The sequence below is a fragment of the Papaver somniferum genome, chromosome 5 (genome assembly GCF_003573695.1).
Source record: "Papaver somniferum cultivar HN1 chromosome 5, ASM357369v1, whole genome shotgun sequence".
Classification (NCBI taxonomy): domain Eukaryota; kingdom Viridiplantae; phylum Streptophyta; class Magnoliopsida; order Ranunculales; family Papaveraceae; genus Papaver; species Papaver somniferum.
Window position 1 is genome coordinate 33,589,630 of NC_039362.1, and position 15,290 is coordinate 33,604,919.

The window sequence follows — 15,290 nt, forward strand, 5'->3', positions numbered from 1 at the left end:
ATGAAGAGTTAGGAGTAGTTTTAGAGCAAAAAAATCGATGCAGAGCGATTTTGCAGTAGCAGCAGAGAAGAGGAAGAAGAGAGTTGCAGACGACACATCAGAAGTGTCGTTCTCAAGAACCCTAAAGCTGAAGAACATAATACTGCAGAGGACAGTCGTAGTCAGTGTCTTATATTCAATCTGTTCTTTAACAGTCCATTAGTCACGCTTATCTTCAGTTAGCAACACCTCTTGTAACAGTGTATTATGTAACGTCCATTAGATGTTGCAGATTCGATGTATTATTATTTCTCTCCAATAAAACACCTTTTTGAGCTATGAGTTATCTTTTTGAGTGTGTTTTCACCATGTGGAGCTAGAACCCATCACTGGGACGACGGAGGAAGTTGTATTTCATCCTTGGGGTAATTTAATAAATTCCTTATTTACTTTTTGCACAAATTTTAAATGATTTATGATTTCTATTAATCAATTATTTTCGTTTTAAATAGGTTTTATTGGCGTGCAGCCTTTTGGCTTAGCGCTAATATAGCCTAGTCCATGTACAGTTTCGCTTTTTTATTCTATTTTTGTTGACCGAGTAAAAAAAAAAAAGTCTTAGATGCTTTAGATACACTATGCTTGTAATTTAAAATTGATGTTTTACGAAATCTACTTTGGCAAAGAATAGAGTTATTGTTTCTTTTGGTTTGAGCTATAAATGTCTAGGATAAATTTATGAATCCCATGAACATGAAAAGCAGTGGAATCCCGAGTCCCGGTCCCTCTTCATACTGTGACAATTTTTTGTACATATATTTTTATTTTATTTTAGTTTTTTAAATCCTAAAATCATTTTCAACAAGTCCGGGTGAACGAAAACCATCCTTTACCACTATATAAAATTCGATCACACAGCGTCTTAAGTACTGTAAGGTTTGAGCCACCATGAGTGAACTGTCACGCCTTCCAATTTGTCAGTTGATGAGCTTGCAGTAGCCGCCTAAGGCAACATCTGCTACTAGGTATGGTTCATCCTCCTTTTCGGTGGGTGAATCAGGCTGAGTGGTAATTCTCACCGTCATGCTTACAACTTTGAACGCGGTTGTCTTCGTCACCAGATCTCCGATGCGAAATGGGTTTCGGTGTTGTACAGATACCCGGTCCTTGGCCTTGTCGCCTTTGATCGAGACAACTTCTAAACTCTTGATGAAACGTTTAAAGGGACCGGCCTCCCAATCACATCTCCTAGTGAGGGTTGGGTCGTCGGTTGGAGCGAGTCCCTAGGACTTATCATAAGGAGGAGTGATTGGTTGCAGAAAGGGTTGTGTGATGAGACTTAATTGAGCTCGGAACCTTTTAATGTATGCTGATGGGCTCTCTACGGGAAGTTTTGTCACACCAGTAAGATGTAGATACGGCAATAGTCAGTCTTCTTCAGGTTCAGATGGCTTGTTGGAGATTCTTTAGGGTATCGAAACTGGTAAAGGACGCGTCCCCAGCACTGCTTTGTTTTCGTGTATCCACGAGCGTCCCAGGACCATGTCGTAATTCGAACATTCCTTGACTATGTAAAATTTGGCATGTGTTGGAGCATCACCGATTCTGACGTCAAGATCAATGCATCCATAGGCATCCATGAATTCTCCATCTAAGCTCTTGATCACGGTCGGACTACGGGTAGCTTCTTGCTTTGAAATTTTTGCGACCCTCAGAGTCCTGACAGTGATGATGTTGAATTTGGAGGCTGCATCGACCAATGTGCTATCGAACTTGACGTCTTTCAAATGAGTGACGGTCAAGAGTCCCCAGTTTCCCTTGCTGGAGGTGTCTTCCGGAAAAGACCGAGGTTCCGAGACAGCTTCCTTTTCTGGATACAAACGCCTGCCTGATACGATATGATTGAGGGCTGCCAATATATCCTGACGTTGTGCCTTGGAGAGATATAAGATTTCACACAAATGCTCCATCATAGATTGTACAGTCTTGCGAACAGAGTCCCCAGAAATCATGCAACTCCTGATGGGAAGAGGATCTCTATGAACACCTTCGTTCCCCAGATGGAGTTCTCCTGCCTGTATTTTTTCTCTGAAGATTTGTTTCAACTTGTTGCAGTCCTTGGTCGGGTGATTGACAAACCTATGATAGCGGCAGTACTTGGGGTCCGTCATGTCCTTCTCAGTCGGAGGGCGCCTGACAGGGGGAAGTTTGATAGCGTCGTCCTGAATCCATGCCTCCAAGAGTTCCATTACCTCATTCATCGGAAATGGGAAGCCTGTATCTTCAGCGTCTTGCGCAGGAGTTTTGCCCGTTCCTTTTTGAGACGAAGTTTTGTGCGTTGGAGCCGCACGCTTGGGTTGTTGTTCGGTTGTCGGATCTTTCCTTTTTCCGCCTTCGCCCACCACGCTCACAGAAGGACCAGTATTATATTGCTTGTTGATAAGACTCCTGCTTCCTCGATTCTCACGTGGATCCTCGCTTCGAACAACTCGGGTTCTTTCCAACAATGCTGGGGCGGTTGTGGCTGAACGCTTGGCAGCTTCCTGGAGCTCAGAGAATGTTTTGAAACCCAAGTTTTCTAACAAGGCACGGTATATGGGTACCATCTCGTTAATGCACAGCTCTACCAACTGACGTTCGGTAACATTCGGATCATGACAATCCAAAGCTTGAGTCCTGAATCTCTTAACGAAGTCGTTCGGATGTTCATTGTTCCGCTGACAGACCCTCCCTAGATATGAAAAGGTGATCTTCTCAGACACAAAAAAATATTTCATGTAGAAAGCGCTGACTATATCTCCCCAATTGGATATGTTGTTAGGATCAATGTTGTTGTACCAGGTGTACGCCCTTCCCGTAAGTGATTCCGAGAACTCTTTCAGGCGGAGAACATGATTGTATTCGTGTTCCCCCAAGGATTCCAAAAATCGAGAGATATGTTCACGAGCGTTACCAGTACCGTCGTAAAGGGTGAATTGAGGAGAGGTGTATCCCCTGGGAAGAGGAATCCGTTGCACGTCTTGGGGGTATGGAGGTTGATGCTGGTGCATGTCCATCAGATTTCCTTTGCCACGATTTTGGATGAATCTCTCCAAGTCCTCACGTGTGATGAAGCTGGATAGCTGGTCCCTTTCCATAGAACGCTCCTGGCCTGTCTCTCTTGTACGCTCAGTAGTAACACGATCTTCTTCGTCCATGTAGTCCTGCGCCGCCGGGGTACGCTCTTGGTCCCTTTCTCTCAGACGTTTAGGAGCAACACGAGCTTCTTCGTCCATGTAGGCCTTCGTTGCTGAGGTACCCGCTCCAGGCGTGTTGAATGCACCTCTTGTTGGCCCCAAGAGCTGTCTCGTCTATTGTGGAAACCGATCAGTTAGTGTCTTAAGAAAAGTGAGTACCTCTTTCTGAGTTGTATCCATGTTTGTATGCGCCTTAGCGAGGATTTCTTGTCTCTCCATTAAATCTACCGTGGTAATAGAGGGTTGTCCCCCTCTGGCTCCTCCGACCCCTCGTCTTGAGGGAGGAGTGGTAGTCGCCCTGGTGACAGATGGAGGCGTCATACTCGAGGAAATGCCGGGATTTGTAGCTGCTCTGGCTCTGGTGATAGGAAGCGTCCACACCTAATGGAATATCTCCTCTTGCTCCACTGGTGCCGGTGGTAGAGGATGCATTCCACGAGATACATTGATTGTATTGGCGGGCTGCACGGTAACACCACCAATCGGGATATCGACGCCAAGAGTGTTGTCGGCGCTAGCTTTGTCGAGATTGGTTGCTGATCCAAACCTAAGATCCACCATTGTTGAAATCAGAAAAATTGAATTGGTATTGAAGAAATTGACTTCACAACCGAGAGATTAATCTCCCACTGTGATCGCCAATTGTTTATGGGTGAAAACTAATTCTGCTGGTTTTGGTAATTTTGGTGTGTGTGTGGATGAGAAATGAATCTAAACCCTAAACAAATGCACTGCACGGGAGTGCTTTCTAATTCGAGAGATCAATCTGTACAATTCTGGCCTAAACCAAGAAATGGTCGTTCCAGACTTGCTTCGGTCACAAAGTGAAGGAGATGGGGTTGATCTTAGGGAGGGAAGCGAAGAAGCTGTTGAGATTGTGAAGGTGTTGTATGTTTATGACTTGTATCAGAATACCGAACTGGCTTGCAAGATGTATGCAATCAGCTCTGTGTGTTTGAATAAGAATTGTATCAATACTTGGTTTTGTGTCTTGTCTGTCTTGGAAATAGGGAGGAGAACCTATTTATACAAGTCATTGAGCCTAACCCACGTCTCTCGTGGGAAGTGGAGGAAGTGGAGTGATGGAGTAGTGGAGTCGTGTTAGTGATTGTCACACGATCAGGTATGAGCCCACTTCTCCCATCATCACTAACCGTCCATGTCTTTCCTGACACGTTATTGTGATGGCGCGTTGCACGCTGCACGCTGTAAACCGCCAGACCAATACCCCAGTATGTATCCCCAAATTTATGACATGCTTGATGTCTCGATTGTGTGGATCGTGGGACCCACATAAGGAAGCAAACGGTGCTAGGTTAAATAACTAAGTTATTTAAGTTGCGGATTAAGTGTCTTAGAACAGATGCATGCTTAGATATCTTCCAATGATAGTTTGGAGGTTGCACGGGCAATCCCTCACTTGGACGATCACATGATGTGGTAGGGTGACGGATGGTAATCACCACCTTATTGGGCATTTAACTCCTAGCCTGGGCTGCCTAACCAAGCTGGTAAAGTTGGACGGATGAGATGATATATGACGCTCATCTGCGACCGTTGATGAAGTTTTAGGGTTTTGAAGAGGTGCAAGCATCACTCTTCAGCTTGGTCGAAACCAAACATGGGAGGTGTTCTTGGAAGGACCGACCGGGCAGGCGTGTAGACGTCTTGCCGGTGTGCATGTCCATACCTCACTGCCCCATGAAGATGCGATCTAGGCCACTCAAGTTTAACGGTAAAGAGGAGTGGCTGAGATCGATTTGCGACAGGAATCATGTGCCGCAAAGGATTTCCAAAGGGGCTCGACATGCCATCTTCAGGGCGCACGAACCGAGGCGCCTGGTCGTGCCTTGCTCTGGTCGGTCGGACATAGAGGTAGACGGGCCCACAGTGATCATGTAGATACTCTCCGGACCTCCTTAGTCTATTCCTGCATCCATCATCCAGGCTTGCGAATATGGACGCTCGTGATCAATTTACGACACATGTAATATGCCGCAAACCCTAATTAGGGTTTTATGTTGGTCGCGCGCATGTTACTTTGGCCGGACGAATTTTTATGCTCTTCTTTTGGATTGGCCGACCACGTGGGACCCACATTGGGCCGGTGGTGAACATGGTGATACCTGACTGATGGTCATAGGCCTGATCTAAGCCATCCAAACATGCTGGTGAAGTTGGATGGTCGTGATCAATCTAAGACTCTTAGTGGAATTTCCTGTGACCTTTTAAGACTCACGCCGGCCCAACTTCAAGCAACCGCACGTCATTCCGTGGCTAAGTCAGGGGAGGATCAATTATGCACGTAGGAAGGGGACCCGTTGGTGTACACCACGGTACTTGTCCGACCGGACTTGGAACAATATACCCCGTCCAACCGTACCGGCGAAGTTGGACGGCCATGACTGTTTTTAAGTCTGGTTTGGCCGGCCCTTGTCGCGCGATCCTTTTTAGCTGCTCCACACCAGCCTGGACATCCAACTCTGGGCTGGCGTTCGGTGGCCATTTGAAGGGCGTGGTATGTATTCGACCAGCCAGGGCATAACCGGGCCCGCTGGTGGTTATTGTGGTGATAGCTTGCTCCTACTGAGGTCTAGGCTATCGAATCATGCGGCCAACCTGCGTGGCCATGATTATTTCTGAGACTGGCACGGGCAGTCCAGATTATACTCAATCGGGCTAGTATAACACACCGAGAGGAATGCTCGATCGGGCTAGTATAACACACCGAGAGGAATGCTCAATAGGGCTAGTATAACACACCGAGAGACTTTACTCAATCGGGCTAGTATAACACACCGAGAGAGATAGTATGTATGGGCATTTCATGCATGCCTCACTATTGACACTCGGAGATTCGTGTTACCCTGTTATGAGCAACACTCAGTCCTCATGCGGTATCAACAGTGAGGGTTCCCGGGAACAACACAGGAAATACAAGGCTAATAATGCATTAATTAATAATGCTATAAATCCACAGAAAATCGGGATTGTTGCTACATGCTCCGTTCTGGGTGTATTTAATTCACAGGGATTGTTTCCACATGCTCCATTCTGGGTGAATTAATAAAGTGAAGAAGTATTGATCACTCAAATGGCTTTATCCTTTACATAATGTCAGCCTATTAAAATTCGGCTTTTACAATTTTAGCCTTAAACAAAAATCCACCATCAACACCTTAGGTTTGTTAGGTTTATTCAACCTTTTCTTGTTATCACTTTTTGATATATTCACATCAAGAGTTTATTTACAAGAGGAAACCAGTTTATTTCTCAATTTCGAAATCTACGTTTAACTTTCTGATTTCATTTTGACAACAGTTGATGTCATAGATGAGTTTAGATACTTGTTTTTTCTCGGAACATGGAGAGAGTTCGATTTTCACAAGACGCTTGTTAAGTTTTTCTTTATCATTCAGATAACTTAGTTTGTTTTGATCAAGCGATGATTTTATTCCTTTGATTTCAGATTCAAGAGTCTGGATTCTTTAATCTTCACAAAGAAATTCTTGTTGAAAAATCTTAAGAGTGAACTCTTCTTGAGTATCTATTGTTGAAAGTATTTTTGAGTCATGGACTTCAGCAATGGTTACAACATGGTCTTTCATACATAAGGGTGCACATGGTACGGTTCGGCTCGGTTCTTGCCGAGGCCGAGTACCTGTACCTCCATACTCTCGATTATTAGATTTTGGACCGGTACATGTACCTCTGTCCTCGGTTCCGGTACCATTCGGGACTAGTACGGTACCAGGCACGGTTCTGTTACCGGTCGATACTTTCTGTCGGAATTCCAGACATATTTTCCTGTCAGTTTTCCAGACAAATTAAGCAGCTTAAGTACCTGTTTTACTGAGCAACAATATATTAAGCAATATCTCAATCAAAGCACAAAGTAACAACTAACAAGTAGCAATATTACTAGCAAAGCAAAGTGCCAAAGTCTTGAAAATCTGAAAAATAACAAGTAGCAAAGTTGCAGACTGCAGTACACTACAGGCAGCAGAAGCACACAGACACACACAAACAAAGAATACTACAATAGTCTTAACTCTTAAGTGTTACTGTCTTAACAACTAATAGCTGCAGTACTACACACTACACTGAAGGAAAGAAGAATTGAAGTGGTTGCAGTGGTAGTGAATTGGTTGTGGAGATCTATTCTATGGAAGCACTAATGGTGGCATTATTGTTGATAGGACCCAATAATTCTGCAAAAAAAAAAGTAATAGCAAGTTAGCCAGTTAGTAATTATTACTAAAAAAGTAACAAGGAAAAATATTGGAATGAATAAAATATGTTACCTTCTTCAACTTCAACATTATCATCTGTTATATAGTCAGATAGAAGATCAAGTTGTATTGGCTTCCTTATCCAGCTTTGTGTGCAAAGCAATGCCTCAACTGTCTTTGTACATAAAGAGCTTATACAAGGACTTAACACTCGCTTTCTTGTGCTAAAAGCAGATTCAGAGGCAACAGAAGACACAAGAATGGCTAGTATGTCCTTAGTCATATGTGCAAGTATCTTATACTTGTTACTGTTGGTCTTCCACCAACCCAATAAGTCAAACTCCTCATCACCATCTTCTCTTTCACCTTCTTCAAACTTGTCTATGAAATACCTATCCAAATCTGTTTTGCCCACATCATCATTTGGGTTGCTCTTATGCCTCTTACTCCTTGACATCAACTCTTTCATACGACTTCGCCCTGCCCTGGTTTACTTAACACTGATTTGGCTTGTCCCTGCATAGAAGTACTTGACTCCTCCTCATGAACTGAGTACACATCCTTATATTCTTCAAATAGAATCTTAAAATCCAATAACACACTCCTCATAACAAGTTCAACCTTTGAAGACTTCTTCCCATACAAACACTCAAGAGCAAATTCTAGTCCTTTTTATTTCTCTCTAGGATCCAACAACATGGCAAAAAAAGTTGTAGAGCTCATCTTTGCATAATCACCCCAATATTTGTTATACTTCTTAAACATTCTGGCAGCCATAGTTGCAATAAAAGGATCTCCATATACATTATCTCTAAACTCAACTAGTTGTTCATAAATGAGAACTAATTGCCATAAGAAAGTATGTGTTGTTACCTTAGTTGAGGCTGAAAATGCAACAATGGCATCAAAGAATGCCTTCAAACATTTCACAAGGCCTCTGGAAAAGATCTAGTCCTCCTGACATGGAGCAGGTTTCTTCAGTATTGCCTTCTTCTTCTTCATTTGTGCCTTCTTCTTGCCTTTCACATCAAGTTCTTCTTCACTAAAAACTTCTTCTTCTTCACCAACATTAACATCAATATCAAAATCACCAGCATTGGGAAAATCTTTCGCACTGTCTTTTGGGAAATAAAACAACTTTTGATATTCCCTATCATACCTTTCTAACCTAGTAAAATCTCTTTCATACACTTCTGCAGCCTCTAGCATCAAGAATGTGTTGTTCCATCTAGTCTGAACATCTAATATGAGTGTTATCTTAGACTATATTCCAACTAAATTTGCATGCTGCCTAAGCTTAGACAACCTAGCTGGAGAACCCTTTATATACTTGACAACTGACCTGATTCTTGCAATTTATTTGTTGTATACCCTTACACATATTTTACAACAAGTGCAAGTACATGAGTTGCACACCTTACCTGAAAATATGTATATTCATACAAGTATTAGATTTTTGTTCAAAGTAATAACTAATAAACACAATTTTAACTATAAAGTAAAAATAAATAAATCATATACTTACATGTAAGTACTTAGCTCTCTCTTCTGCCCTTGTCATTGAAACAATACTAGTGGTCAAATAATCCATTGAAATCTTGTTGGCACTAGCATTATCCAAAGTGATAGAAAAAACATCTTTAAGCCCCCAATATGACAAGCACTTCTCCAACATCTCACCAATACCAATTCCTTTGTGACCACTAACCTCAGAAAACATAATAATTCTCTTTTCGAACTTCCAATGTTGATCAATAAAATTAACTGTTACACAGATGTAGTTGAAATTATTTGGTGAAGTTCATGTGTCTGTTGTCAAACTAACCTATGCTTGCTTGACTTGAAGTAATTTTTCAACTTATCTTTCTCATCTACATACATTTCTAATGAACATCTGTAAACAGACATTCTACTTGGTACAACAAATCTAGGCTCTAAGACATGCATCAATCTCCTAAACCCTTCACCCTCAACTGCACTAAAGGACATCTCATCAATTATAATAAACTCAACAACTGCCCTTTTACATTTTTCCTGACTGAAAATAGTAGAGACTAATTGACCTTCCTGCTCACCCAGTGTTGAAGGTTTTAATGTCAGAGTTTCTTGTACTTTTGGCTTTGGCTTGTTAGGATTCTTCTTGCATCTGTTAAAGTGCTTCCACATTCCACTTGTACCATTCCTTCCAGTATGAGCCTTTATTGTCTTGTTGCAGTAATTACAATCAGCTTCTTGAACATTTTTTCTAGTGAAATGTTTCCAAATATCAGATGTTGTCTTACCACCCATTTGAGTAGAAGTAGCTTCAACATCTGTTGTTGCTGTCTCTGGCTCTGCTGCTCTATCTGTTGGTTGGATATAGGATCAACCAACTGTATCTATAGCAGGTGCAGGTGTAGCAGCTGAAGTAGGTGTAGCAGCTTGACTTGATGCATCCATGATTGATCACTGAGAAATCACAAATATACATAAACATACATACACTGTACATACTACATATACACAAACACAATGCACTAAGCCACTAAACAAATATTAAAACCACCAAAACCACAAAGAATACCACAAATAAAATAAGAACTGAAAATAAAAGTGAATTTCATACATATAATTTATAAAGTTAAATGCTATAAATTGTTCATAAAGATTAAATACATAAAACATCAAAGTTCAAAGTAAATACTAAATAGTAAAGTTGCAGTACACATTACACTGCAGTACACATTACACATAAACCACTAAGCCTAAGTTCTAAGCATTATGTGAGCTCTGTTAGGATTAGGAACGTTGGTGCATCTCTTTAAGTGCTTCCACAATGCAGATGTTCCATTTTTGCATATGTGAGCCCTAAATGTTTTTCCACAGTAATTACAAGTGGTTTCTGCAACATTTCTCCTAGTGAAATGGCGCCATATAATTTTTAGAATCCTAGCTGGACTTGATGCATCCATGATTGATCATTGACAAACAATATATACACAAACATGATTTCAATTCACAAGCCACGACAACAACAACAAAATCATGAAAGGACTAAGTAACATAACATAGGCAGACTCTAATTATATGCATCAATGGTAATGTGTGCATAGTTGGACATAATATAACATGCCATACTAATTTATTTGCGCGGAAACTAATGCTCATAAAGGAACCTCAGTACCTCACTCCATTAGCTTGGTTCAGAAATTAAAACTCAAGAAACAAATGAAATTAAAAGCATTCTGCCATTATCACTTTGCGAAACTAAATCCAAACTACACTAGACCTAGTGAGTAAACATGAGAAGAAACCATTTTCATGATATATTAATCACATTTGTTACTGCATATACTAAATTGCGGACCTTCTAGATTCACAAGTCAACATTCTAAAAGATTGATATGTATTTATGGTGGAGAGATATTATATGCAGATTCAGTATGCTATTTTCACTCTTTATGAACACAGAACACAATAACAAAGTAAGATCCTCAAATTAAGAACTAACATGGTAAAATGCTAACCTCAGTAAGACCTTTAAGACCAAATACTAAACCAGCAACTAGCTGTCTAGTCCAATAATAGAGTTTCAGGAGATCCAAACTTCAACAACTAATCAAGAAGCATAAATCAAGATTACCTGCAACAAAAACAGAAGTGAATGTGAATATAGGATTACATGGGCATTCATAAACATGAAAGTAAGAAAAGATTACAGTATAACACAGAAGACCATTCAACTGATCAAGTCAGAGCACATTAAAAATATAGCCCTAAATGAAAATACACTTGCACTCTTCTTATGCTTTCTCCCTAGACTTCAATTCATATGTTTTAAACTGATTTATCATTATATATATCCAAAAATCATTTCATTCTGGTGATTTGAACGAAACCCAAAAATCACAGAACTATCACTATGATATACGTGCATAGTTCATACGAATCATACCACTAATAAAAAGTAGCTTGAACTTATTACAAGCCTTCATGAATCATCAGGGAAAAAAACAAGAAAAATCTTAATTACTGAAATCACAAAAGTTACAGATCAATTAGAGGCAGAGCAATCAATTTCAATATTCTCAAAATCAATAACAAATTCAATTGAAGAAGGTAAGATTTTTCATTCATTTTCCTACAGATCTAGATTGCATCTTACCAAAATGAGCTCAAATTAAAAAAAATCAATGGACCCAGTAGTCCAAATCAAACAATTAAACAATAAACACTATAAGGAATTAGTAAAATTGGAGAAGAAAAAAAGCAAAAAAAAAACTTATAAGAGAAATTTCTTCTTCTTCTGGTTTGCTGCTTTTGCAATAAGGATCGAGAGGTGGTGTAACTGGTGTTCGTGGAGTTAAAGTCTTGATTCTTGAAGAAAAGAAAACTCTTCCTTGTAACTGGTGTGGTGTTCGTGTTCCTTCTCAGAGAGAGAGGAGCTGCAAAGAAAATGGAAAAAATAATGAGAAACCCTACCTAATTTTTCTATATATACCACCATCAGATATTCAGATTAAATTCCTAATCTAATGGTTATTATTACTCGGTACAATCGGGACGGGATGGTACGGTACATGAATAGGGCCGTGTACCTATACCCCCCAGAGGCCGGTTCTCAGTTTTAGAACCGCTACATGTACCCCCTTCCTCGGTTCGGTACAAAAACAAGTACGGTTCCACCGGTTCCGGCACGGTCCAGTTTTTCGGCTCGGTTCCTGTGCAACCTTAATCATACACTCTTGATTATCCTTGTTAGGGGAATAGTCAAGAGTAGCAGCGTATGCATTTTTCTTCCATCGAACATCCTTAGTTGCACAGTCTGGAGAAATATGCCAATACCTTGACATTTGTAGCATTGAGGAATAATATCATCGTCATCCCATGTATCTTCACTATTAAGAATAAAAATATGATTTCTTTTTGATACAGGGAGATTTCTTTGTCGATGTCTCAAAAATTTCTTGAATCATTGAGTAAAAAGAGACAAATTGTTAGAGCATAGATCGGTCAACCTCGCATGCGTTGCTATATCAAGCATATTTGTCAATGTTAGTGATTAAAACTATAAAGTCTTGATTTCTAGCCTATTAGCTAAGTCTCGAACTAGGATAGGAATAGTGTAGTTGATCTCAAGGACTTCATGGTGATTCAACGGCAGCGACGAAGATCTATACCAAGGAACCGTGGAACTTCATCAACAAAAAGGTATGTGAAGACTTGAACTTATCTATCACTCGAAAGTCTATCTATTCTTCTCCTACTTCTTATGAGTGAAAAGTCGTATGCTATATAGACTATATCATATACACTTGATATTTCGAGATGAGTATTCATTGCTTATCTTTTACTCGAAATCTTGTGTTGGTAAAACGTTTCGCTTTGATCAGGTTTATCTTCACCTAGTGACGAAAGTCATGAAAGTTTCAATCACTTTGGAAATTTCTCTGACGAGAAAGGTATGTCGTTCTTCACGACTGAATATCGCCCTCTGAGAATGTTTCAATGATTGAAATGAGAGTTTAGATTACATAACCATGTATTCCTTGAACCGAAGTTTTCGAACTTTGTTGATCAATAGAAATCGGTAGGATTGTGGAATTGGCTTGCCAAGTCCGCGAACTGGCGGAAGTTCCCGACCGAGAATTTCTGCTCGGATTTCCAAAACTCGTTTGTGTGCTAAGTCCACGAACTCAGTCCGCGAAGTTCTCGACCCGAGAATTTCTGCTGAGTTTGGAAAACTCAACCGATTAACTTAAGTCCGCGAACTTGTTTGTGACCTTAAGAGGTTATGATCTAAAGATGTGCTCTGAACATGGAACATTAATTATTAAGGAATGCTTTATGCAAACAGTGGCTATAATGTTCATGAGTCGATTCTAATCGAATCGAATCATCTTTGTTTCAATTGTGTCTTGTGTAGTTACATAAGATCTCATAGAAATTGAACAACTCTTAACTAGTTCATTTGAGTCAATTGAACTAGTTATGGTGAAGAAGAACATGATTAATATGAGATGCTCATATGGTTGACCTTTTGGGTTATCATGTTGAACCAACATACGTGTACTCGTTTGGGTATGGTTTTTCTCAAACCCAGTAAACGTGTACCCAAGTGTGTATGACATGCTATGTCTTTCGATCTAACGGTTGAGAGATATTGGCTTGAATCTAAATCAGGTTTTCATCTAACTGTGAATAGAGTTTGCTTTGTACCTAAGGCAAAACCCTGATTTGAAGGCTATATAAAGGAGACTTATAGCATTGAGCAAACCTAATCCCTACACGTCTGTGTGCTACTAGTGATCTCGCTAGAGTCTATCTCCATTAACTCTTGAGTTTCTTCTCTAAAATCGAGTTAACGACTTAAAGACTTCGTTGGGATTGTGAAGCCAGACCGATACTACTTTTATCGTAGTTGTGTGATCTGATCTTGCATATTCTATCGTAGGAGTACAATCGATTGATTGGCTTGAGATCGTGAGAGTTCTCCGATATGCAAGATAAAGAAGTCACAAACATCTTCGTCTCACTGTTTGTGATTCCTCGACAATCCGCCTGTGTAGTCAGGAAGGATTGTAGAGAGGTGATTGATTAATCTAGGATGTTCTTCGGGAATATAAGTCCGGATTGTCAATTGGTTCTTGTTACCTTGATTTTATATCTAAAGACGGAACAAAACCTAGGGTTTATCTATGGGAGACAGATTTATCCTTTTGATAGACTTTTCTGTGTGAGACAGATTCGTTTATTATCAAGTCTGTGATTTTGGGTTGCAGCAACTCTTTGTTGTGGGTGAGATCAGAAAAGAGAATCAAGTACGCAGTGTCCTGCTGGGATCAGAAGCGTAGGTGTAAAACTGTACCTTGTATCAGTGGGAGATTGGTAGGGGTTCAACTATAGATCAGTCCGAAGTTAGCTTGGAGTGGGCTAGTGTCTGTAGCGGCTTAATACAGTGTGTATTCAATCTGGACTAGGTCCCGGGGTTTTTCTACATTTGCGGTTTCCTCGTTAACAAAACTTCTGGTGTCTGTGTTATTTCTTTTCCGCATTATATTTTATATAATAGAAATAATATAGGTTGTGTGTTCGTGATCATCAACTTCTCTAATCCAACTTTTGGTTGTTGATTGTAGTTGATTGATCCTTGGACATTGGTCTTTGGTACCATCCAAGTTATCTCTCTTTGATAAAGACTCTTTATTGATTTTAGCTTGAGTAGAAATCAAATCGAGAGATTGAGATAATAACTCTTTGAGTACGTTTTATCTAGATTGAGTCTGACTGTCCAGTTGATTCTCTAGCAAAGTATTTCGGAGTTAGTCCATACATATTGCTAAGCGAAATATTGGGTGGTGTTGTTAGACCCCCGCTTTTTCAATTGGTATCAGAGCAGGAAAACAGGTTAAAGACCTCATCAGTCTGTGTTTGTAGCGATATGACTCTGTGGAAAAAATCTCATACGCATACCAATATGCCTCCTAAAGCTGTCAACTTTGTCAAAAGTCTCGGAAATACCTCAAAGGGTCACTCCTTAGCTGATTCTTCCGAATCCCGAGGTAAGAAGAATGTCCCATCATATGTGAATCTTTCTTCTTCCAGTGAGACATTGGACATAATGGCTAAAGCTGAAATGGAGCTCACCAGAATTTCAAAAAATTCTACAGAGTTTGTTGATCTCAAAAATCATGTACAACTCATTGATGAATTTGAAAATTCTATTGATCGTGAACAAGTGCTCTATGACATTATAGGGTCTTTCTTTAAGGAAATTGAGAAACTTCTTCAAGATAACAATATACAGCGTGAAAAGATATGTGATCTTGAAAAGCTGGTTAAAGAAGGATCAATTAGAGAAAGT